The sequence below is a fragment of the Hyla sarda genome, chromosome 1 (assembly GCF_029499605.1).
Source record: "Hyla sarda isolate aHylSar1 chromosome 1, aHylSar1.hap1, whole genome shotgun sequence".
NCBI lineage: Eukaryota > Metazoa > Chordata > Amphibia > Anura > Hylidae > Hyla > Hyla sarda.
Window position 1 is genome coordinate 19,802,417 of NC_079189.1, and position 25,206 is coordinate 19,827,622.

A 25,206-nucleotide genomic window follows, 5' to 3' on the forward strand; every position below is an offset into this window, starting at 1 on the left:
GCACATAGTGGGATAACTGTTAGAGTTTAAACACCCTTTTTTTTTTTTTTTTTTCTCTGTTCCACCTCTAGGGGGAGGAGGAGTAGATTGGGCACAGGTGTATAAATCTTAGCTTGGGACTCTTATTGAGAGCTTGCGCTTTCTGAGTGTTGCTGTGTAAGAGGGGGCGTGAAAGAGGAGTTTCAAAAACTGGAGTTTGAAAGCAGGAGGTTGAGATCGCTGTGAGTGCTAAATTCTGAACCCACAAGGTCTACAAAAAATTTTTGAGTGTAATTTTGACTGTCTGTTTTTTCCTATACATTTGTGAAATCCCCATTACTAGATGGCCTCCATGTTGGAAAAGGCAGTCCAATGTACATCCTGTTCAATGTATGCAATCCTTGAACAACAGTTTGAGGGTGCATATTGTTATGCGAGATGTGTGCTAGTTGTCCGTTTGGAAGCCCAGATCCTGCATCTAGAGGGGCGACTGGCAACAATGAGAAGCATTAACAACATGGAGAGGAGTCTCCTGCTCACTGAGCAGGCACTCTCGGGAGTAGAGGTGGGGGAGGACAGTGGGATGGAGTTGCAGGACAGTCAGGCAGTTAGCTGGGTTACAGTTAGAAAGAGGGGTAGGGGAAAAAGTGTCAGGGAGGCTAGTCCTGAACTGGCACACCCCAACAAGTTTGCCCGCTTGGCAGATGAGGGGGATGCCATTACAGAGCTAGCAGAACTGCAGCAGGATACCACCTCTGACCGCCAGGGGGGTGTCTGCTCCAGTAAGGAGGGAGGGAGGAGTAAAGGTCAGGCCAGACAGGTACTAGTGGTGGGGGACTCAATTATTAGGGGGACAGACAGGGCAATCTGTCACAAAGACCGGGATCGCCGAACAGTGTGTTGTCTGCCTGGCGCACGAGTTCGGCACATCGCGGATCGGGTTGACAGGTTGTTGGGCGGGGCTGGAGAGGACCCAGCAGTCATGGTACATATTGGCACCAATGACAAAGTAAGAGGTAGGTGGAGTGTCCTTAAAAATGATTTCAGGGACTTAGGCCGCAAGCTTAAGGCAAGGACCTCCAAGGTAGTCTTTTCTGAAATACTACCAGTACCACGAGCCGCACCAGAGAGGCAGCGGGAGATCAGGGAGGTAAACAAGTGGCTCAGAAGCTGGTGTAGGAAGGAAGGGTTTGGGTTCATGGAGAACTGGGCTGACTTCGCTGTCGGTTACCGGCTCTACCGTAGGGACGGGCTGCACCTCAATGGGGAGGGTGCAGCTTTGCTTGGGGAGAAGATGGCTAGAAGGGTGGAGGAGTGTTTAAACTAGGGACTTGGGGGGAGGGAACCTACAGCAAAGAGGGGGAAGATAGTGTAGATAGAGAGGTGGGAATTATAAATGTACCTGGGGGTGGAGCGGAGGGAGGGGTTAGAATAGTTAATAGGAATAAGCTTCATAGGAAAATAAAACTTACACCCTTGAATCCCATTAACCCCAATAACATAAAGGTTGGAAATGTAAAGTGTATGTTCACAAATGCCAGAAGCCTAGCAAATAAAATGGGGGAGCTTGAGGCCTTGATACTGGAGGAACATATTGATATAGTTGGGGTCACTGAGACATGGCTGGACTCCTCGCATGACTGGGCTGTCAATCTGCAGGGGTTTACATTGTTTCGCAAGGATAGAATGAACAGAAAAGGTGGTGGAGTCTGTCTGTATGTAAGATGTGGTATGAAAGTCAGTGTGAACGATGCCATAGTGTGTGATGATTCTGAGGATGTGGAATCACTGTGGGTAGAATTACAAAAGGAGGGAAATACTGAAAAAATAATATTTGGGGTAATCTACAGACCCCCTAATATCACTGAAGAGATAGAAGTTCAGCTTCATAAACAAATAGAGAGGGCCGCCCGGGCAGGTACAGTGGTAATAATGGGAGATTTTAACTATCCAGATATAGATTGGGGTCCGGGGTTGGCTAAAACTACAAAGGGGCGACAATTCCTAAATTTATTGCAGGATAATTTTATGGGCCAGTTTGTGGAGGACCCAACAAGAAGTGATGCCTTGTTGGATCTGATCATTTCCAACAACGCAGAGCTGGTTGGTAATGTAACTGTGCGGGAAAACCTTGGGAATAGCGACCACAATATAGTTACTTTTGACTTAAAATGTAGAAAACAAAGACAGGCGGGGAAGGCAAAAACATATAACTTTAAAAAGGCAAATTTCCCTGGGCTGAGATCTGCACTACAGGACATAGACTGGGGGAGGTGTTGTCAAATACTGATACAGAAGGTAAATGGGACATCTTTAAATCAACTCTAAATAACTATACAGCTAAATATATACCAAAGGGGAACAAATATAAACGATTAAAACTAAATCCTACATGGCTGACACATGATGTTAAAAGAGCAATAAACAACAAAAAAATAGCCTTCAAAAAATACAAATCTGATGGGTCAGCTATAACATTTAAACAGTACAAGGAGCTTAATAAAATCTGTAAAAATGTAATAAAAACAGCAAAAATTCAAAATGAGAGACAGGTGGCCAAAGAAAGCAAAACTAATCCTAAATATTTTTTTAGACATATAAATGCAAAAAAACCAAGGACAGAGCATGTAGGACCCCTTAATAATGATAATGGGGAGGTTGTCACAGGCGATCAAGAGAAGGCGGAGCTACTGAATGGGTTCTTTAGTTCTGTATACACTATGGAAGAAGGAGCTGACATTGGCCAGGTCAGTGTTGGTAACACATCATGTAATGTACTGAACTGGCTTAATGTAGAGATGGTACAAGGTAAGTTAAGTGATATAAATGTAAGCAAATCCCCAGGACCGGATGGACTACACCCAAGAGTTCTTAGAGAGGTAAGTTCAGTAATATCTGTACCCCTGTTCATGATATTTAGAGATTCTCTGGTGTCTGGTATTGTGCCAAGGGACTGGCGCAAGGCGAATGTGGTGCCAATCTTCAAAAAGGGCTCTAGGTCTTCCCCAGGAAACTATAGACCGGTAAGTTTAACGTGCATTGTGGGTAAATTGTTTGAAGGACTTATAAGGGATTACATACAGGAATACATAGGGGATAATTGTATTATAAGTGATAGCCAGCATGGGTTTACTAAGGATAGAAGTTGTCAAACCAATCTAATTTGCTTTTATGAAGAGGTGAGTAGAAGCCTTGACAGAGGAATGGCTGTGGATATAGTGTTTCTGGATTTTGCTAAAGCATTTGATACTGTCCCTCATAGACGTCTGACAGGTAAGTTAAGGTCTTTGGGTTTGGAAATTTTAGTTTGTAACTGGATTGAACACTGGCTCATGGATCGTACCCAGAGAGTGGTGGTCAATGATTCGTACTCTGATTGGTCCCCGGTTATTAGTGGTGTACCCCAAGGTTCTGTACTGGGCCCGCTGTTGTTTAATTTATTTATTAATGATATAGAGGATGGTATTAACAGCTCTGTTTCTATCTTTGCAGATGACACCAAGCTTTGTGGCACAGTACAGTCTATAGAGGATGTGTATAGGTTACAAGATGACTTGGATAGACTAAGTGTCTGGGCATCCACTTGGCAAATGAGGTTCAATGTGGATAAATGTAAAGTTATGCATCTGGGTACTAATAACCTGCATGCATCGTATGTCTTAGAGGGGATTAAACTGGCAGAGTCACTGGTAGAGAAGGATCTGGGTGTACTTGTGGATCACAGACTACAGAATAGCATGCAATGTCAGGCTGCTGCATCCAAAGCCGGCAGGATATTGTCATGTATCAAAAGAGGCATGGACTCAAGGGACAGGGACATAATACTCCCTCTTTATAAATCATTGGTACGGCCTTACCTGGAATATGCTGTTCAGTTTTGGGCACCTGTCCATAAAAGGGACACTGCGGAGTTGGAAAGGGTGCAGAGACGCGCGACTAAACTAATATGGGGAATGGAACATCTTAGCTATGAGGAGCGATTAAAGGAGTTACAATTGTTTAGTCTTGAGAAGAGACGTTTAAGGGGGGATATGATAAACATATATAAGTATATTAATGGCCCATACAAAAAATATGGAGAAAAACTGTTCCAGGTTAAACCCCCCCAAAGGACGAGGGGGCACTCCCTCCGTCTGGAGAAGAAAAAGTTTAGTCTCAAGGGGCGACACGCCTTCTTTACCATGAGAACTGTGAACTTATGGAACAGTCTACCTCAGGAACTGGTCACAGCAGGAACAATTAACAGCTTTAAAACAGGATTAGATACATTCCTGGAACAAAATAAGATTAATGCTTATGAAGAAATATAAAATCTCATCCCTTCCCCAATATCGCGCCACACCCCTACCCCTTAATTCCCTGGTTGAACTTGATGGACATATGTCTTTTTTCGACCGTACTAACTATGTAACTATGTAACTATGTAAGTCCCTTGGCACAATACCAGACACCACAGAATCTCTAAATATCATGAACAAGGGTACAGATATTACTGAACTTACCTCTCTAAGAACTCTTGGGTGTAGTCCATCCGGCCCTGGAGATTTGCTTACATTTACTTTACTTAACTTACCTTGTACCATCTCTACATTAAGCCAGTTCAGTACATTACAGAGTACAAATACCTCTGCTTCAGCCTGCCGCGCTACGTTAAGGGGAACAACCCCTTAATCATGTACACAGGTGTGGAGCAGGAATGTGGTTAAATATGCTGGTAGGTAACTCATTCTTAACTCTTTCTGCGCTGGTTATTTTTAAATGCCCTGCATGCATAACAACGAACATTTTTCTATAACCACAGCTACTATAAAAATGCCTTATAACTGCACACTTTATTAAGTCCTTTCCGTTCGATTGTTTCTAGCTCGGTTATCCAATATGCCTCACACCTCAGTAATGCTTTTTTATTTTTTCTACTTCTTCAACTACTTGCCATCTGAGATCTGTTACTGTGTGTCCAAATTGTTTAAATTGAGGTGCTATTATTGTTTCCCCATATTGCGTTTCTTTCATACCCTCTTGGTCCAAATATGAATACCTTCTTATCATGGATTTATGTTCACCAAGCCATGTTTTGATTTGTCTGGAATTTGACCCACAGAGGCTTTGCTGCAAGGGCATTTTAGGAGGTAAATCACATTTGAACTTAGACAGGAATAGAAACCTTGATTTTTTTATTTTTGTGCCCTTTGTAGAATGGTGAATACAATCACTTCTCATAATACCATGGCATTGGGAACATGATAGACAAGGATATGTGCCTTTCATTTTGGTAGCAAAAAAATCCATGTTTTTTAGTTTTTTTTTAGGTTTTAAATCACTCCTTATCAATCTGTCACCAAAAGTTTTACCTTTTTAAAGGCAAACAGCGGAGGATCTTTAAACAGTTTGTCATATTTAGTATCTGCTCTCAAAATTTTCCAAAATTTTTTAATCACATTTTGTATGATTTTAGAACGTTTATCGTATCGTCCTGTATTTATATATACACACACACACATATATATATATATATATATATATATATATATATATATATATATATATATATCTCTGTGCGATGTCTCCAGGCTATATGTACCAAAAACATGCACATCTTCATAATTTGCCATACAGGTATTAGCCAAACTGGGGGCTACTGACGAGACAACAGAAATGCCTCCTATTTGGAGGAAAAAGTCATCATGGAACGGAAAGTAATTTTTAGACAGCGCTAGATACAACAGGGACATCAAGAAATTAAATTTTTAGTTACCGTATATACTCGAGTATAAGCCGACCCGAGTATAAGCCGAGACCCCTAATTTCAACCCAAAATCCCAGGAAAAGTTATTGACTCGAGTATAAGCCTAGGGTGGGAAATACCTCATCCCCCCCTGTCATCATCCAGACCCGTCATTAACATCCTCATCATCATCCCCTTGTCATCATCCCACACATCCCCCTTCATCATCCTCTTATCATCCCACACATCCCCCCTTCATCATCCCCTTATCATCCCACACATCCCCCCTTCATCATCCCCTTGTCATCATCCCACACATCCCCCCTTCATCATCCCCTTATCATCCCGCACATCCCCCCTTCATCATCCCCTTATCATCCCACACATCCCCCCTTCATCATCCCCTTATCATCCCACACCCCCCCCCTTCATCATCCCCACCCCCCTTCATCATCCCCACACCCCCCCTTCATCATCCTCTTCTCATCATTCGCCCTCAGTGGTCTTCAACCTGCGGACCTCCAGAGGTTTCAAAACTACAACTCCCAGCAAGCCCGGGCAGCCATCGGCTGTCCGGGCTTGCTGGGAGTTGTAGTTTTGAAACCTCCGGAGGTCCGCAGGTTGAAGACCACTGCGGCCTTCAACATCATCCAGCCCCCTCTCACCCCCCTTTAGTTCTGAGTACTCACCTCCGCTCGGCGCTGGTCATGTCCTGCAGGGCTGTCCGGTGAGGAGGTGGTCCGGTGGGGAGGTGGTCCGGGCTGCTATCTTCACCGGGGGCGCCTCTTCTCCGCGCTTCCGGCCCGGAATAGAGGCGTTGCCTTGACAATGACGCAGAAGTACGTTGGCAATGAACGCACCTATGCGTCGTTGTCACGGCAACGTGACTATTCTGAGGCCGGGCCCGAAGCGCTTAGAAGAGGCCTCCCCGGTGAAGATAGCAGCCCGGTACCAGTATCCCACCGGACCACCTCCTCACCGGACCACCTCCTCACCGGACAGTCCTGCAGGACCGGACCAGCGCCGAGCGGAGGTGAGTACTCAGAACTAAAGGGGGTGAGAGGGGGCTGGATGATGTTGAAGGCCGCAGTGGTCTTCAACCTGCGGACCTCCGGAGGTTTCAAAACTACAACTCCCAGCAAGCCCGGACAGCCGATGGCTGCCCGGGCTTGCTGGGAGTTGTAGTTTTGAAACCTCTGGAGGTCCGCAGGTTGAAGACCACTGCGGGTGGGGGAGTTCACTCGAGTATAAGCCGAGGGGGGTGTTTTCAGCACGAAAAATCGTGCTGAAAAACTCGGCCTATACTCGAGTATATACGGTACTTTTACTTGCGTTCCTTGCCAAAAGGTCTTGCACACATTGCTTGCCCTCATATTGGGGAATGTTTGTGTACAAGCTTGTACATCTAATGTACAAAGGAAAGTGACATTTTCAAAACTAAAATTTTTCCAATTTATCCAAGAAATGATTAGTATCTAATAAACATCTACTCAATTTCAGGTTGTAAATAACAATCCATAGAGGCTGCAACAGGGTCACCGATCCTGACATGCTCGGACGTCCAGGAGGCCTCTCTTGATTCTTGTGGATCTTCGGCAAGGTGTAAAAAAAAGTCACTCTCGGATTATCATTTATTAATGTTTTTGCTAATTTTTCAGAAATAATACCTTCCAATACACTTCCTTTCACATAATCATCTATCTCTCGTTTAAATGTCCATGTTGGATCCCCCTAAGTTTTATATACGTTTTAGAATCTGATAATTGAAGCAAAGCCTCTTCCATGTAATACTCTGGACACATAACTACAATGCCCCCCCCCCCCACCTTATCAGCCCTCTTTACTATAAGGAAAAACAATCACCTCCAAGGAAGGGTGGAACTCAGGCGCTGAAGGACCAGACAAATCTCAGGAAAACATAACATTTATTCCCAGTATGCAATGCGTTTCGCGGATAAGCGCTTCATCAGGCATATGGACAGGGGAACAGGAAATACTATTTATACACTCCAGACAAGTTTAACCCCTCATTGTCAGACACAATCATCCAATGGGGAAGTAACAACATACAACAAAAATTAACCATTCACTATGTCTGGTTAACCATTATATGTTACCATTGTATGTTGTATATGGTTAACCAGACATAGTGAATGGTTAATTTTTGTTGTATGTTGTTACTCCCCCATTGGATGATTGTGTCTGACAATGAAGGGTTAATATTGTCTGGAGTGTATAAATAGTGTTTCCTGTTCCCCTGTCCATATGCCTGATGAAGCGCTTATGCGCGAAACGCGTTGCATACTGGGAATAAATGTTATGTTGTCCTGAGATTTGCCTGGTCCTTCAGCGCCTGAGTTCCACCCTTCCTTGGAGATGATTGTTTTTCCAGTGCCCTATTTGTGGAGTGGCAGCAGTGGATCATTACTACATACCTTTATCTATGTTGTGCTGGCTCTTGCACAAACTGCTTTGGTAAGCGCAAATTTACATTGAGCGTCTTGCATGATTTGGCGTTATTACACTATGGAGCGCTCCTTTTTTGTCTTTTTCTACTCTTTACTATAAGGGAGTGGTCATTGCAGACAGAATCAAGAGCATTTTTTTCCTCTTTTGTGAGATTAGATTTAACAAACATACCCTGGCCCCATTTCTCTTCTATTTCATTTAACACAACTTGGGTAAATGCTTCTAAAGCCATTTTTACTTCAGGATCAAATGTTGGAGTTTTTCGTTGAGCGGCTGGGATTTCTGTCCCAGTTCCTTTAGGTTCTAACAATCCACTAGATATGGCAAACTGTTTAACCACTTAAGGACACATGACGTTCTCATATGTCTCCATTTACGAGTCCTTAAGGACACATGACGTATGAGAACGTCATGCGCTTTCCCGGCCCCCCGCAGCAATCCGGAGCGGAGCCGGTGCCCGATGTCTGCTGAAATCGTTCAGCAGGCATCGCGGCATATCGCCCAGGGGGGTCTTGATGACCCCCCATGTCGGAGATGGGCGCAGATCGCTGGACAATTCAGCCCAGCGATCTGAGGCGGATTCCGGGTCAATCGGGTCTCCAGTGACCCGGAATTACTGGCTGATCGGGCCTTCTCTGATGGCCCCAAACAGCCATAGTCAGCAGGGGAGAGGTGGCACTGGTACCACCTCACGATCGCCCTGATTCGTCGGCCGGTTTACCGGCCGACCAATCAGGGCACCTGCTGCGGGTCACTCCCGCAACCCGCTCCGCCCCTCTTCCGGAGGACGTGAGCGGGTGCGGGACGTGGACCCCGGCAGCTGGGGACCCCGATCCCCGGCGTCCCTGTTGGGATCGGGGCCCCAGGAGCGGCGGCGGTGACGAGGGACTGACCTGCAGCGTGGATCGTTGGACGTGAGTGACAGACTCCTGCTGTTGCTTAGCAACAGCTCCCAGCATGCAAAAAGGGCATGCTGGGAGCTGTAGTTACGCAACAGCAGGAGGCAGACCACCACAACTCCCAGCATTCCCTTATGGGCATGCTGGGACTTATAGTTTTGCAACAGCTGGAGGCACTTTTTTTCTATGGAAAAGTGTACCTTCAGCTGTTGTATAACTACAACTCCCAGCTTGCACAATCAGCTAAAGTGCATGATGGGAGTTGTAGTGGTGCATCTGCTGGTTGCATAACTACAACTCCCAGCATGCCCGTTGGCTGTCGGTGACTGCTGAGAGTTGTAGTTTTGCAACAGCTGAAGGCACACTGGTTGTGAAACAGAGTTTTTTTTTTTTTCTTAACTCAGTTTTTCACGACCTGTGTGCCTCCAGCTGTTGCAAACTACAACTCCCAGCATGCACCGGACATGCTGAAAGTTGTTTTGCAACAGCTGGAGGCACACTGGTTGTGAAACACTGAGTTAAGTAGCAAACCAGTGTGTCTCCAGCTGTTGCATAACTACTATCCCCAGCATTCCCAGCCAAAGTAGTATGCCTCCAGCTGTTGCAAAACTACAACTCCCAGCATGCACTGATAGACCGTACATGCTGGGAGTTGTAGTTTTGCAACAGCTGGATGTTCCCCCCCCCAATGTGAATGTACAGGGTACACTCACATGGGCGGAGGTTTACAGTAAGTATCCGGCTGCAAGTTTGAGCTGCTGTGAACCCCCGCCCGTGCGACTGTACTCTAAAAACACTACACTACCACAAAATAAAATAAAAAGTAAAAAACACTACATATACACATACCCCTACACAGCCCCCCTCCCCAATAAAAATGAAAAAAGTCTGGTTTCCAAAACGGAGCCTCCAGCTGTTGCAAAAGTATTGCCAGTATTGCCATACAGCCACTGACTGTCCAGGCATGCTGGGAGTTTTACAACAGCTGGAGGCACCCTGTTTGGGAATCACTGGCGTAGAATACCCCTATGTCCACCCCTATGCAAGTCCCTAATTTAGGCCTCAAATGCACATGGCGCTCTCACTTTGGAGCCCTGTCGTATTTCAAGGCAACAGTTTAGGGTCACATATGGGGTATCGCCGTACTCGGGAGAAATTGTGTTACAAATTTTGGGGGGTATTTTCTGCTTTTACCGTTCTTAAAAATGTAAAATTTTTGGGAAACCAAGCATTTTAGGTAAAACATTTTTATTTATTTTTTACATATGCAAAAGTCGTGAAACACCTGTGGGGTATTAAGGTTCACTTTACCCCTTGTTACGTTCCCTGAGGGGTCTAGTTTCCAAAATGGTATGCCATGTGGTTTTTTTTTTGCTGTTCTGGCACCATAGGGGCTTCCTAAATGCGGCATGCCCCCAGAGCAAAATTTGCTTTAAAAAAGCCAAATGTAACTCCTTCTCTTCTGAGACCTGTAGTGCGCCAGCAGAGCACTTTCCACCCCCATATAGCGCGTTTTCCGAATCGGGAAAAATTGGGCTTCAAACTTTGGGGGGTATTTTCTGCTATTACCCTTTTTAAAAATGAAAAATTTTTGGGAAACCAAGCATTTTAGGGAAAAAAAAAAATTTTTTCTTTACATATGCAAAAGTCGTGAAACACCTGTTGGGTATTAAGGTTCACTTTACCCCTTGTTACGTTCCCCAAGGGGTCTAGTTTCCAAAATGGTATGCCATGTGTTTTTTTTGCTGTTCTGGCACCATAGGGGCTTCCTAAATGCGGCATGCCCCCAGAGCAAAATTTGCTTTCAAAAAGCCAAATGTGACTCCTTCTCTTCTGAGACCTGTAGTGCGCCAGCAGAGCCCTTTTCACCCCCATATGGGGTGTTTTCTGAATCGGGAGAAATTGGGCTTCAAATTTTGGGAGTTATTTTCTGTTATTATCCTTTTTTAAAATGTAACATTTTTTTTTTTACATATGCAAAAGTCGTGAATCACCTGTGGGGTATTCCCCGAGGGGTCTAGTTTCCAAAATGGTATGACGTGTTTTTTTTTTTTTTTTGCTGTTCTGGCACTATAGGGGCTTCCTAAAGGTGACATGCCCAGCAAAAACCATTTGTCGCTCCTTCCCTTCTGAGCCCTCTACTGCGCCCGCCGAACAATTAACATAGACATATGAGGTATGCTCTTACTCGAGAGAAATTGGGTTTCACATACCAGTAAAAATTTTCTCCTTTTCACCCCTTGTAAAAATTCAAAAATTGGGTCTACTAGAACATGCGAGTGTAAAAAATGAAGATTTTGAATTATCTCCTTCACTTTGCTGCTATTCCTGTGAAACACCTAAAGGGTTAAAACACCTACTGAATGTCATTTTGAATACTTTGGAGGGTGAAGTTTTTATAATGGGGTCATTTGTGGGGTATTTCTAATATGAAGACCCTTCAAATCCACTTCAAAACTGAACTGGTCACTGAAAAATAGTGAGTTTGAAAATTTGGTGAAAAATGTAAAAATTGCAGCTGAACTTTGAAGCCCTCTGGTATCTTCCAAAAGTAAAAACATTTAAATTTTATGATGCAAACATAAAGTAGACATATTGTATTTGTGAATAAAAATAAAATGTATTTGGAATATCCATTTTTCTTACAAGCAGAGAGCTTCAAAGTTAGAAAAATGCAAAATTTTCAATTTTTTCATCAAATTTTGAAATTTTTCACCAAGAAAGAATGCAATTTATCACAAAAAATTACCACTTTGTTAAAGTAGAATATGTCACGAAAAAACAATCTCGGAATCAGAATGATATGTAAAAGCATTCCATAGTTATTAATGTTTAAAGTGACAGTAGTCAAATGTTCAAAAAACGCTCTGGTCCTAAGGTGTAAAATGGCTTGGTCCTTAAGGGGTTAAAGATCCTCCGCTGTTTGCCTTTAAAAAAAAAGGTAAATCTATTGGTGACACATTGATAAGGAGCGATGTAAAACCTAAAAATAAACCAAGAATTTCATGTTCCCAATGCCATAGTATAAAACAAAGTGATTGTATTCATCATCCTACAAAGGGCACAAAAATAAAAAATAAAGGTTTCTATTCCTGTCTAAGTTCAAATGTGATTTACCTCCTAAAATGCCCTTGCGGCAAAGCATATGTGGGTCAAACTTCCGGACAAATTAAATAAGGCTTGGTGAACATAAATCCATGATGAGAAGGTATTCACATTTGGATCAAGAGGAAATGAAAGAAACGCAATATGGGGAAAAAAGTGTAGCACGTCATTTTAAAACAGTTTGGACACACAGGGGGAGATTCTCCAAAACTACTGTAACTTCTATTCCAGCGATATTATTCACACCTTTTTTTTTCTCCTCACATTTTCAAAGGTCTTTTGTGCTGTTTTGAAAATATGTGAAAATCCATTTCTGTGCCTCTTTAGTCTTTTTTCCCGCCCCCAATTTTTTTTTGTTGCAGCCATATTGGATTTTTTTTGTGCCAAAATTGCAGGGTTTTTTTTTGGCCAAATTTTACATCCCAGAAAATTCTGGCAGAAACATGTAGTGCCCAGACAAGCGACAACTCTACTCTAATAAATGTATTATTTTTGGGCGCAAAATTCTTCGAGAATCTCCCCCACAGTAACAGATCTCAGATGGCAAGTAGTTGAAGAAGTAGAAAAAAAGAAACAATAAGGAAGAAAATAAAAAAGCATTATTGAGGCATGAGGCATATTGGATAACAGAGCTAGAAACAATCAAACCGAAAAGGACTTAATGAAGTGTGCAGTTATAAGGCATTTTTATAGTAGCTGTGGTTATAGAAAAATGTTGGTTGTTATGCATGTAGTGCATTTAAAAATAACCAGTGCAGAAAGAGTTAAGAATGAGTTACCTACCAGCATATTTAACCACATTCCTGCTCCACACCTGTGTACATGATTAAGGGGTTGTTCCCCGCAACGTAGCACGGTAGGCTGAAGCAGAGGTATTTGTCATCTTACCTTTTGGGATGTAAACCATCGTACCCCATTATAGATATTATGTACCTATCATATGTGATCGTAAGGAATATCATGCAAATAAAGCAAGAATTCTGCAAAAAAGACCTGAACGTAGTGGTCGTAATTCCATATGAATACATACTTATCTACACACACACGTGCTCGCCGCATGCAATGCAGGTAGATCTTACTAAGCTTGTATATATGGTGAACGATAGCATCATTTACCTGTGATGGACTTGTTCTAACTTTAAAGGGGTTCTCCAGAGCTTAGACATCTTATCCCTATCCAAAAGGATAGGGGATAAGTTGCCTGATCCCGGGAGTCCCGCTGCTGGGGACTCCCGTGATCTTGCACGCGGCACCCCGTTTATAATCAGTCCCTGGAGCGTGTTCACTCCGGGTCTGATTTCTGTCGATCCCGGGGCCGGCGGTGTGTGACATCACGTCTCTGCCCCCGTGTGACCTCACGCTCCGCCCATCAAGGCAAGTCTATGGGAGGGGGCGTGACAGCTATCACGCCCCCTCCCGTAGGCTTGCATTGAGAGGTGGAGAGTGGCGTCACACGGGGGCGGAGGCGTGCCATCACACGCCGTCGGCCCTGTGGTCGCCAGTAATCAGACCCGGAGCGAACACGCTCCGGGGACTGATTACAAACGGGGTGCCGCGTGCAAGATCACGGGGGTCCCCAGCAGCGGGACTCCCGCGATCAGGCATCTTATCCCCTATCCTTTGCATAGGGGATAAGATGTCTAAGCACTGGAGAACTCCTTTAATAATACAGTGGATACGATGGCGTAACCATTTGCTATTGAATAAAATGATTTCCAAATCCTTGAACACGCCAGTAAGTACTGTTTTATACCTTATGAACAAGTGGAAGATCCAGGGATCTCTTGAAACCAAGCCAAGGTCAAGTAGACAAAAACGGATTTTAGCCACATCTGCCCGAAGAAATGTTTTGGATACAAAGAAAAACCCACAGGAGGAATTTATGGCCAGACACCCCACAATTGAAAAAAACAACCCATGCACATAGAGAATGTGTACATGAACAAGAAACTTTAAAAACAATAAAAATGATACCCAAACTGGTACATCAGAATACAGAGTTTAACCATGAATATGGGTCATGATTAGCATCCACCATATATGACCTTGCTAAACAGCAACACACAGAGCCCAACATGTTTCTCTACTATCCACACAGCTTCATCATCCCCCCTGACAATTACCCTTGACACACAGTAGGTCCTTTTTGGAGTCATATTAGCAGCAGCATAAAAGACACATAGATCATAGTTATCAGATGTGTAGAAGAGTGATTGTCCACTAGAAATAGTGATTTGTATTATTATTTTTTATACTGTTGCTCTTTATTATATATATGTATATATATGTATATACTGATTTGTACTTACCCTGTACACATCCTTATACGGAAAGTTCTTCCTTTCTGCTTCCACTGACTTACCCAGGAATGTACAGTGAAGATCCCTCCGATAATGATATCTCCTTCATGAGAATATTTGTACTCAAATGTATAATTCTTTATTGTAAGATGACATTGAGCTGCAGGATCCTGGATCTCAGAGATGCAGAAGGTCACACAGAGAACAAACAACAATAATAACATGGTTAGTACAAGACAAGAGAAGATGCATACAGTGTGCACCCTCCGATGTCCCAGCAGATGTATCAGGACCAACAGCACAGACACACAAGGATTCATGCAGCTCTACTGCAGAGGTTGTAGCAGGGAGAGGTTTATATAACCAGATTCAATGAATTTAACCTTAAAATAAATCAAATACAGAACATTGATATAAATCATAACATCAAAAGAAAAAAGTCACAACCACTTGGGAGCACCGAGCACTGAACTAGTGCAGCTAGGATTTACATTTTAAATAAACCAATTCCTATCTGATTTGATGAATAAAAAGTAACCTTAAAATAATATGATCAAACTTTAAATTAAAATATTACAAATAAAGTTGAGTGAACTTTTTAAAGGGGAACTCTGCTGGAATTTTTTTTATATCAACTGGTGCCAGAAATTGAAACAGAATTATAAATTACTTCTATTTTAACCTTAAGGACCAGGCCAATTTTATTTTTGCGTTTTCGTTTTTTCCTCCTAGCCTTCTAAAATCCATAACTCTTTTATATTTCCATCTACAGACCCATTTAAGGACTGTTTTTTGTGTGACCAATTGTACTTTGCAATGAAACCTCTCATTTTACCAAAAAATGTACAGCAAATCCAAATAATTATTTTTTTAGGGAGGGAATTTCAATGAAAACCACAATTTTGCACATTTTGGAGGGTTTCATTTTCACACTGTGCACTTTATGGTAAAAATGACGTGTTCTTTATTCTGTGGGTCAATACAATTAAAATTATACCCATGGCTAGATACTTTTCTACTTTTGTACCGCTTAAAGATATATCAAACTTTTTGTACAAAATCAGTAATATAAAATCACCCTATTTTGACCACCTATATTTTCTGTATATTGAGCGGTATAAGGGCTTCTTTTTGCGCCATCATCTGTACTTTTTATCGATACAACATGTGCATATATAAAACTTTTAGATCACTTTTTATTTTTTATTTTTTTGGAATAAAATGTGACAAAAAAGCAGCATTTTTTGACTTTTTTAAAATTTTTTACGTTTACGCCGTTCACCGTACTGGATCATTAACATTATATATTGATAGTTTGGTCATTTATGCACGCGGCGATACCTTATATGTTTATAAAATGATATTAAAAAATGTTTTACGCATTTTGGGGGTAAAATAGGAAAAAGGGACGATTTTCATTTTTATTGTGTAAGAATATTTATTGTATAGAATATTCGATAGAATAAATAGACATCGGGGGCGTGGCTTGGGCACGCTGGAGATGAGCTGCGTGTGTTGAGAGCTCCTGCAAGGGCCGTGATTTAGGGGCTTTTTCCGGGCTATGGGAGGCAGGAAAAAATACAAAAAACCCTCTAAGAAGACCTCTGAAGCTAAGCACCGCACAATAGAGGAGTTTTTTACAGTGCCCGTCCCTGCTGCTGCGGCTCTTACCGAGTTTGCAGCGCTGCCTTCTCTCCCTGCACCGCCGGAACACTGTCGACTCCACTCACACAGCCAGGAGCGCACGGACTGCCGGCAGCTGCCCACCGCGACAACACAGGGCTCTGGAGTGCCACACTGCTGCTGATCCCCAGCACTTGGGGACCGAAGCCGGCATACATAAGGTCAGCCAACTTTTTTCTCCTTCACCCACTGAGGCCACTTACCGGTAACCAACAATGGCGGCGCTCCCCCCTCGTGCTGCAGCGGCCTTCTCCCCTTCTGTGCAGCCTCCTGCAATGAAATCAATGGCCGCACTGCCGAATCCCCACACTGGGAGCTATGCAGACTCTGTTTCCCTGAGCCCACAACCCGAGTACCCCACTCCAGATGAGGCTGCTAAATATGTCAAGGCTCCACTCTCTGTCCCCCCTGGCATCAAATTGCCTCAAATGTTACATCAGAGGGCTGCTTTACCTGGTTTGCCTGCTCAGACTTCAGCCACATCCTCCACTAACCATGCTGTGCTCCCTGCAGGGAATCAACTGACAGAAAATGCCTCTCACTCCACTTTTCCTTCACATTCTGATCCAAATTCCCTCACTTCCAACCCAAGTCTGTCTACATATACCAAACCTCCTGAAAGTGTTCCTGGTCCACCTGCTGGTGACGTTACTGACTGGTCAGCTGACATGGACTCCGACAATTCCCAGTCTGATGGGGGTCCAATTGACTCTTCCGCTGAAAGCGACATGCCAGAATATTGGGGTGCTAGCCCCCCCGCAAAGAAAAAACTGTTCAAAACGCCTATGAAGCACTCCCGCTCTGCTAACCGCAGTCCCGGCCACTCATCTTCTGATGATACCCTGAAATCATACCAAACTAACGGCCAAACATGCCGCACGCCTGGTAAACGAACCACGACTCCACCATCTGTTCTCGCCCCACAACCGGCATGCCCATCTTTACCGTCGCCTGAAATGGCAGCCACCACTCTTAAAAATCACCCGGAACTACAAGCCTTGTTAGCTTTATTGCCAACCAAGTCTGATATGCTAACACTTGCATCTGACCTAAAATCTGCCTGGTGACAGGATCTCAAACCGGTGAAGTCTGCGGTCTCTGCCATACAAACCCGTGTTGAAACATTGGAAGACTTTCAGACATCGGTCTCCTCTCAACTCCAAGACTTGCAACAAGCTACTCAAAATCTGTAGCTGCAAAAATCAGCTACTACCGAACACTTAGACGACCTTAACAACCGCAATAGGAGGAACAACATTAGACTCAAGGGCCTTCCCGAACCTGTTCCTCCGCATGAAATAACAGGTACCCTCCAAAAAATATTCAACACCATTCTGCAAAGGCCCCTAGATTCCCCACTGGAGCTAGACAGAGTGCATAGAGCCCTGAAGGCTAAAAGTCAAGACCCTTCCAGACCTAGAGATGATATCTGCAGAGTACATCATTTCCTCCTAAAAGAGGAGATAATGCGTAAAGCAAGACGTCTCCCCAACATTTCATATAACGGCACCACTGTTCAAATCTATCCCAACCTCTCGCTCCGGACCCTCAGACTGAGGGCAACACTGAAACCCCTCCTGCAACTTTTTCAGAATGCCCGGATCACCTACAGATGGGGATTTCCATTCTCCCTGACAGCTAAACATGGAACTGTGACTGCTACTATTCGTTGCCCAGAAGACCTCCCTGAGTTCTTAATGACATTCAGACTCCCAAATGTGCCGCTGCCGGATTGGCACAAAAAGTATCTGCCGCTGTCTCCTATTGGACTCCCTATTCCGAATAGACAGCGTGACCCGACTGGAGGACAAGTCGACCCTACACCAGGACCCCTTCCCCAGAGATCCAAACGCAAGACCTGATGTGATGGGTTTTGTATTATTCTTTTCGCTTACCTGCCTCAACAAGTATTGGCTTCTTTGAATGTACTATTCACTTAATTTATGATGCCCTGTTCCCCAGGAACTTGGCCATCAGTGTGGGTGCTGGACCCAGTGGCCTCTTCCTGGGTAACTAATTTCATCTAACAGGATTTTGTTGATTAATTTGTTCTTGTGTTACGTATATATCTTGTTTGTATACCTCCCTTCCTCTCACCCTCTACCCTTCCCCCCACATTCCCCCCTTAAGGGAGTGGCTATACCTCCCACTTCACTTGGACACTAAGTGGGGGACATGACTTACACACAAGACCCACTAGCTACCTCCTCCCTCCCCTACATTTTCTATGAGTTCGTTAACTATGCATCTTACTGCCTCCCACTCAGTAACCATCACGCAGCCTAATGCTGCTAGTTGTACACTACCCCTTAGTTAAACAAGCTCCCTCCTGCTGACTGTAGGAAGGGACCCATTCACTCGCAGTTAGGCCCTTGCTTTTGGCTCTTTTTGACCCTTTTAGAGGCCTTCCTTGCATTTTTTTTTACTGGACCCTCCGTCCAGTGCCTCTTCCATGTTACCCACCCTAGGTGCGTGATTGGGCTGGACCCGATCACTTTTCTGGCCCATATGGCCCAGCCTTGTAGTACCCGCGCACCCATTCCCTTATGGTTGCTCTCTACTCTCCCTATCTCCTCTGCTCATACCTCTGTTTCTTTTCTTTTCTCCCCTAGGACATCATCTTGCTATTCACGACAACCTTGTGGACGAGAGACATCGGTGATCTGCACTCCAGGCGGTAAGTGGATCCTCAACACTACATGCCACAATGGCAGCTAATATCACATTGACCTCCCTTAATGTTAAGGGCTTCAATACCCCAGAGAAAAGGGCCCAAATTCTCTACTCACAGCATAAGCAAAAAACACACATTCTTGCACTCCAAGAGACTCATTTCAAAGAAGGACATGTACCCAAGCTACAAAATAAATATTACACCACCTGGCTCCACAGTGTGAACCCAGTTTCACGAACCAAAGGAGTCTCTATTGCATTTCACAAAGCGTTGCCAGTCGCAATGACTGCCTCAGTACTAGACCCTGATGCCAGATACATTTTTACTAATTGTACCATTTCAAATCACGCGGTGACTATTGCTGCCATTTATGCACCAAATGTGAACCAAGTCCCCTTCTTCCTGAGAACACTGGAGTCCTTAGCTGATTTTGCTACTGGACCGATTCTACTTTGTGGAGACTTAAACTTGCCCATGTTCCCTGAGGTTGACACGTCCTCTGGGAAATCGTACCTCTCACACAGTAAATTGCGAGCTCTAAGGAGGAAACTTCACTCTCTTCAATTGGTGGATGTCTGGCGCTCCCTCCATCCACAGGGCAGAGACTACTCTTTTTACTCCCATTCAAAACAAATGTACAGCCGCATAGATTACATCTTCTGCTCCCATCATCTTCTTCCCTCGATAACTAGCTCCCGCATAGAAGTCATCACATTCTCAGACCATGCACCTGTCAATTGCTCATTCACACTCCCCTCTTGGGTTAAGCCTCATTCCTCTTGGCGCTTAAATGAATCCTTGCTCCTGGACACCATGTGCATGCAGGAACTCAAGGAAACCATAATGCACTTCAAAAATGACCACATAGCTGATACGTCTTCCTCTATGGTTAAATGGGAGGCGCTGAAATGTGTTCTAAGAGGTGTATTGATAAGCCATGGGGCGAGACTCAAGAGGGAAGTGTCGGCCAAACTCCAAACGCTGCTGCAGCAACTACACTCTCTCAAAACACTACACAAGAGATCACAACAAGACCTTGTGTTCCGGGACCTGAATCGAGTTTGCACAGAGATCCTCTCTCTACTGAACGCTAAACATCTACACTATAAACAAATAACCGGTCGGCTGTTTTATGAATGGGGTAATAAGTCGGGCTGACTGCTGGCCCGGGCTCTGAGAGCTAAAAAGTCCTCCCTATTTATTTCTAGCATTAAATCCCCATCTGGAGAGGAGTTTTCCCTCACGCCCACCATCCTCGAATCATTCAGACAATACTACACGTCCCTTCATAATCTGCCAAAACCACCAGGGTTGGCGTCACGCCCACATAGTGGTCCCTCCTTAGCTCATTACATTAGTGATACTGCTCTCCCTCGACTTCCAGATATGACGATTCAGGCAATGGAAAGACCCTTCTCTTCGGACGAACTAGAAGCAGCCATATCTTCCCTGCCTGCCAGCAAGAGCCCGGATGGATATACAGCTAGATTTTTTAAATCCCTCTCCCCTGAGTTGTCTGCTCCATTGCTTGAGGCGTTCAATGACATATTGGATGTCTCGCCCCCCCCCTCCCTCCTTTCTCAAGGCCTATATTACAGTGCTCCCAAAAGAGGGCAAAGATCCCCTACAATGTTCCAGCTATCGCCCAATATCCCTTATTAATACAGATGCCAAATTGTTTGCTAAGTTAATCGCTAACAGACTATCCACACATATGCCATTCCTAGTCCACCCGGATCAAGTTGGTTTTATAACTGGTAGAGAGGCCAGAGACAACACCCTTCGCACATTCTCAGTGATTCATCACGCTCGAGCAAGTGGTGTTCCCCTCCTCTTATTATCAATAGATGCTGAAAAGGCCTTCGACTGGTTGAACTGGGAATTTTTTGAGGAATCTTTGGCTCAAATAGGGCTGGGTAAGTCAATGTTGGGTCGTATAATGGCGCTATATTCTAATCCACAGGCACAAATTATAGTGAATGGCCGGCTATCTGCACCATTTAGCATTCGCAATGGCACAAGGCAGGGATGTCCCCTGTCTCCGCTCCTCTATGTTCTCTGTATGGAACACTTGCTAACAGCCATACGTAATAACACGGATGTTAGGGGATTATCCACTCCTTTGGGCCATTGCAAATGTTCAGCATTTGCCGACGATCTGCTCCTATTTATAACCTCCCCACTCATTTCACTTCCCTCATTAATGTCCACAAAACATGCCTTTTCGAGATATAGTAATTACAAACTCAACCCCACAAAATGAGAGGCTTTAAACATATCCATTAACCAAACACTTCTTGGCCAACTCCAATCGTCTTATCCCTTCCGCTGGCAAACAACCTCCATCAAGTACTTAGGTATACAGGTCCCGACTGACCCGTTAAACACATTCCGTCTTAATTTCCCTCCACTATTGAAGCAATTCAAATCAGACCTGACCAAGTGGGATAGTAAAGATTTCTCTTGGATTGGCAGGATTAATATTTTAAAAATGAATATTCTCCCACGTCTGCTATACCTCTTTTCCTGTATACCATGTCACATTCCCAAAACCTTATTTAAAGAACTCTGTGCACTCCAATCAGGATTTGTATGGGCACACAAACATTCACGACTGGCGCGCAGCGTCCTTGTCAGGAGGAAGACGGAGGGGGGCTTAGCCTTGCCTGATTACATATCACACTATGTGGCTTCAATACTGTCCCGAGTCATCGACTGCTTCTTTCATTCCAAAGACAAACAATGGGTCCTTTTCGAAGGCTTCATGGCTAATATCGCTCCACATAATCTTCTCTGGCTGCCCCATCTGTCTATCAACTCACAGAGACTTGCGGGCCTCCCACCAATACTCCATTCCATAGCTAAATCAAAACTGACTTACATGAACCGACTATCGCTTTTTTCTTCTGACGGACCACTGACACCCATCTTTAACAATCCAGACTTCCCGCCAGCAGCTAACGCCCGCTCTTTACTTACCTTACATCGCCAGGACGGAGCTACCCTTCTCACTCTCCTGACTACCACATCTCTCAGACCCCTACAGGACCTCCTGGACGGTGCACCTCCAACGGCCGCTCACACACTTCAATATGCTCAATTAAGACACTTTTATCTATCAGCTAGGAATCGTTTACACCTTCACCGCTCCCTCACTCAATTCGAGTCATTGTGTGTCTCCCCCTCTACGTTGCATCGACCGATCAGTGTCCTCTATCCCATCGTTTTAGCTGCATCCTCTATCTCCCCACCTGCTTATCGAGCTGGATGGGAGAGGGACATTGGCCGCCCGATCAACGACGGCGATTGGAACAAAGCTCTCTCTCTATGCCACCGCACATCCATCTCCTGCAGGGCGCAAAAGACTAATTACAAGCTTCTCACCAGATGGTACAGAGTACCTGCTTTGTTGGCCAAATTTTATCCAGAAGTCTCTGATGCTTGCTGGAGATGTGGTGCGGCTGGAGGCACTATTCTCCATATCTGGCTCGGCTGCCCCCCAATTACATCATTCTGGGCCGGAGTTCTAAGGGTTGTTGCACACCTCACAACTTATAAACTGCAGAATACACCCGAAATTCTCCTACTGAACATCCTCCCATGTGGTATCCCGAAACACACCTTAAAACTGATTTCATTTCTTCTCCTGGCGGCTAGGACAATAATACCGAGACTGTGGAGATCCAAAACTCCTCCTACCATATCTAATTGGTTTCAGGAGATATCCTATCTACATAGGATGTTGGAGTTGAGGGCAGAATCCCTTCGCCAAATAGACACATACCACAAGATCTGGCATCCCTGGACACAATTCACGTCCTCTAGGCTATATGAGGAGGTTCACCTATCCAATTGATAGCCGATAGCTTCCCCCATTAGACATATTCACGACAGGTACACCGTGGCCCTTGACTGTCACTTAGGTCATACGTCGCTCGCCTGGCTGTAGCGGAGATCCGGTGTCTACTCGCCACACAAGGTATGTCTTTAATCTCGCCTGTCCTTTTCACTTGTCTATTCTATCCCCCCTTCCTTTCCTTCTCTCTCGTTGCTCTAACACAACTTCCCCTTCTCTTTTCGTTCTTTACTTACCTGTTATTGAAGCGACCCTTCAAGTGCTATGTCAGTTGTCCTTGATGTCCCCATGCTGCCTCGTGTCTCATAGATTTAGTATGACTGTATGTCTATACTACTGAATACACATGAGATAATGGCCATGTACGGCGACTCGCTAATTGGATGACTGTACTTTTACGACGATTGTTACGTCCTGTAGGTCGTATGCCATTTTGTTCATGTCTTCATTTGATATCGCATGTATGTTAGTACTTTGATACTTATTGTACATCTGTTAAAAATCAATAAACACTTATTGTTATAAAAAAAAATAATAATAATAAATAGACATCTTCCTGCAATTGTATGCCTTCTAGAGACCCACCTAACTAAGGATTCGCTGACTATTCTGGGTAAGGGATAGGCAAAAGAAGTTTTCCACTCTACCTTCTCAGAATACTCATCTGGGGTGTCAGTTTTAATCCATAGGGCATTAAATATGCAAGTGTTAAACTCCCAAATTGATTATAGAGGTAGATTTGTATTTCTTTATGTTAAATGGGAGGGCAGGTTATCTATTTTAGCATTTACATAAATTCCTCCTCCCTTTTCAACTGAAGTGCTTCAAGTGTTAATGGATTTTCAAAAGGATAAGGAGTTTATTGACCTAGGTTGTAATGGGTGACATGAATTGTGTCATGAATAAGGAGATGGATTGGCAGGGTAGAAATCTGAATTAGTAATACTCTTTTGTATAATTGGTGTCAAGAGGTGGGGTGGGAGGATGCGTGGCGAAGTTTATACCCGTAATAGAGGAAATTCTCGTGTTATAATGCCACTCACAAAACAGCTTCTAGAATCAATCACTTTTTGGTTAATAGCGTAGGAATAATTTTTACTCATAAAATGGCGTACAAACCCAAGTGTATATTGGACCATGCAATGTTAGTTTGTTGTATAAAAAAGGAGATTAAGAAACAAGAAGCAATAAGGAGTATGTATATAAATCCCCACTGGTTAAAAATTGAGGATGTAACAAAGGGGGTAAGCACTGAGAAATAAATAAACGGACAGCAGATATCCTAGTAGTTTGGGATACATTAAAAGCTTTTCTGAGGGGGCTACTTATTAGAAATATCACTAGGTTTAAAAGGAAATGTAAGGAGAAGGATAAGGTTATAATGGGAAAAATAGCTGTAGCTGAAAGTGTATATGAGAACAACCCTACTGATGAGAATTGGGGTCAAGTGAAACAGGCGCAAGATATGTATAGTTAAATTGTCTTAGAAAAGGCCCAACATACTATCTTCTTTAGGAAACAAAGACAATGGGGGAGATTTATCAAAACCTGTGCAGAAAAAAGTTGCTGAGTTGCCCATAGCAACCAATCAGATTGCTTCTTTCATTTTTGAAAAGGCCTCTGCAAAATGAAAGAAGCGACCTGATTGGTTGCTATGGGCAACTCAGCAACTTTTCCTCTACACAGGTTTTGATAAATCTCCCCCAATATGTTGAAACAGGTAAACCAAATAAGACACTTATGGGGATTATTAACCAGAAAGGGAAAAAAAACAATTGTAGGGATAAAAGACAAAGAAGGAAGGGAATGTACGAAACAGGAGGAAATAACAAATGTATCAATTCAATTTTACCAGGATTTATACTCTAGGGAAAGTTATGTGACAGATGGGGAAATTGATACATTTTTGGATGAGATTGGGCTTTCTAATATTAAAAGGGGGTTATCCAGGAAAAAACTTTTTTTATATATCAACTGGCTCCAGAAAGTTAAACAGATTTGTAAATTACTTCTATTAAAAAATCTTAATCCTTTCAGTACTTATGAGCTTCTGAAGTTAAGATTGTTCTTTTCTGTCTAAGTGCTCTCTGATGACACATGCCTCGGGAACTGTCCAGTTTAGAAGAGGTTTGCTATGGGGATTTGCTTCTAAACTGGGCGGTTCCCAAGACATGTGTCATCATAGAGCACATAGACAGAAAAGAACAACCTTAACTTCAGAAGCTCATAAGTACTAAAAGGATTAAGATTTTTTAATATAAGTAATTTACAAATCTGTTTAACTTTCTGGAGCCAGTTGATATATATAAAAAAAAGTTTTTTCCTGGATAACCCCTTTAATGAGGAAGAAAAGAATAAGATAAGGGAAAATATTAGCATAGCAGAATTGGAATTTGCTCTGAAATCCTTTTCACATAATTCTGCCCCGGGGTCGGACGGTCTGGTCTTTGAAGTTTACAAAAGTTTTAGTGATCCGCTGTTGCCATACCTTTTAGAGGTTTATAATGAATCCTTGA

At 43.6% G+C, this 25,206-nt stretch overlaps 1 protein-coding gene across 7 annotated transcripts in view; it reads right to left on the reverse strand.

Moving 5' to 3' along the window:
* Window positions 1-25,206, reverse strand: part of LOC130319686 (vomeronasal type-2 receptor 26-like) — a 123,816-nt gene that overhangs the window by 83,503 nt on the left and 15,107 nt on the right. For 3 of the 7 annotated variants that reach the window (XM_056553001.1, XM_056553022.1, XM_056552970.1), the window contains exon 1: window positions 14,487-14,558. The exons of 1 other annotated variant lie outside the window; for it this stretch is intronic. The gene's annotated coding sequence lies outside the window, so the exon portion shown is untranslated. Of the gene's footprint in view, window positions 1-14,486; window positions 14,597-25,206 lie in introns of those variants that run through there. 3 more of the 7 variants (XM_056553013.1, XM_056553015.1, XM_056553003.1) reach the window with 3 other exon arrangements.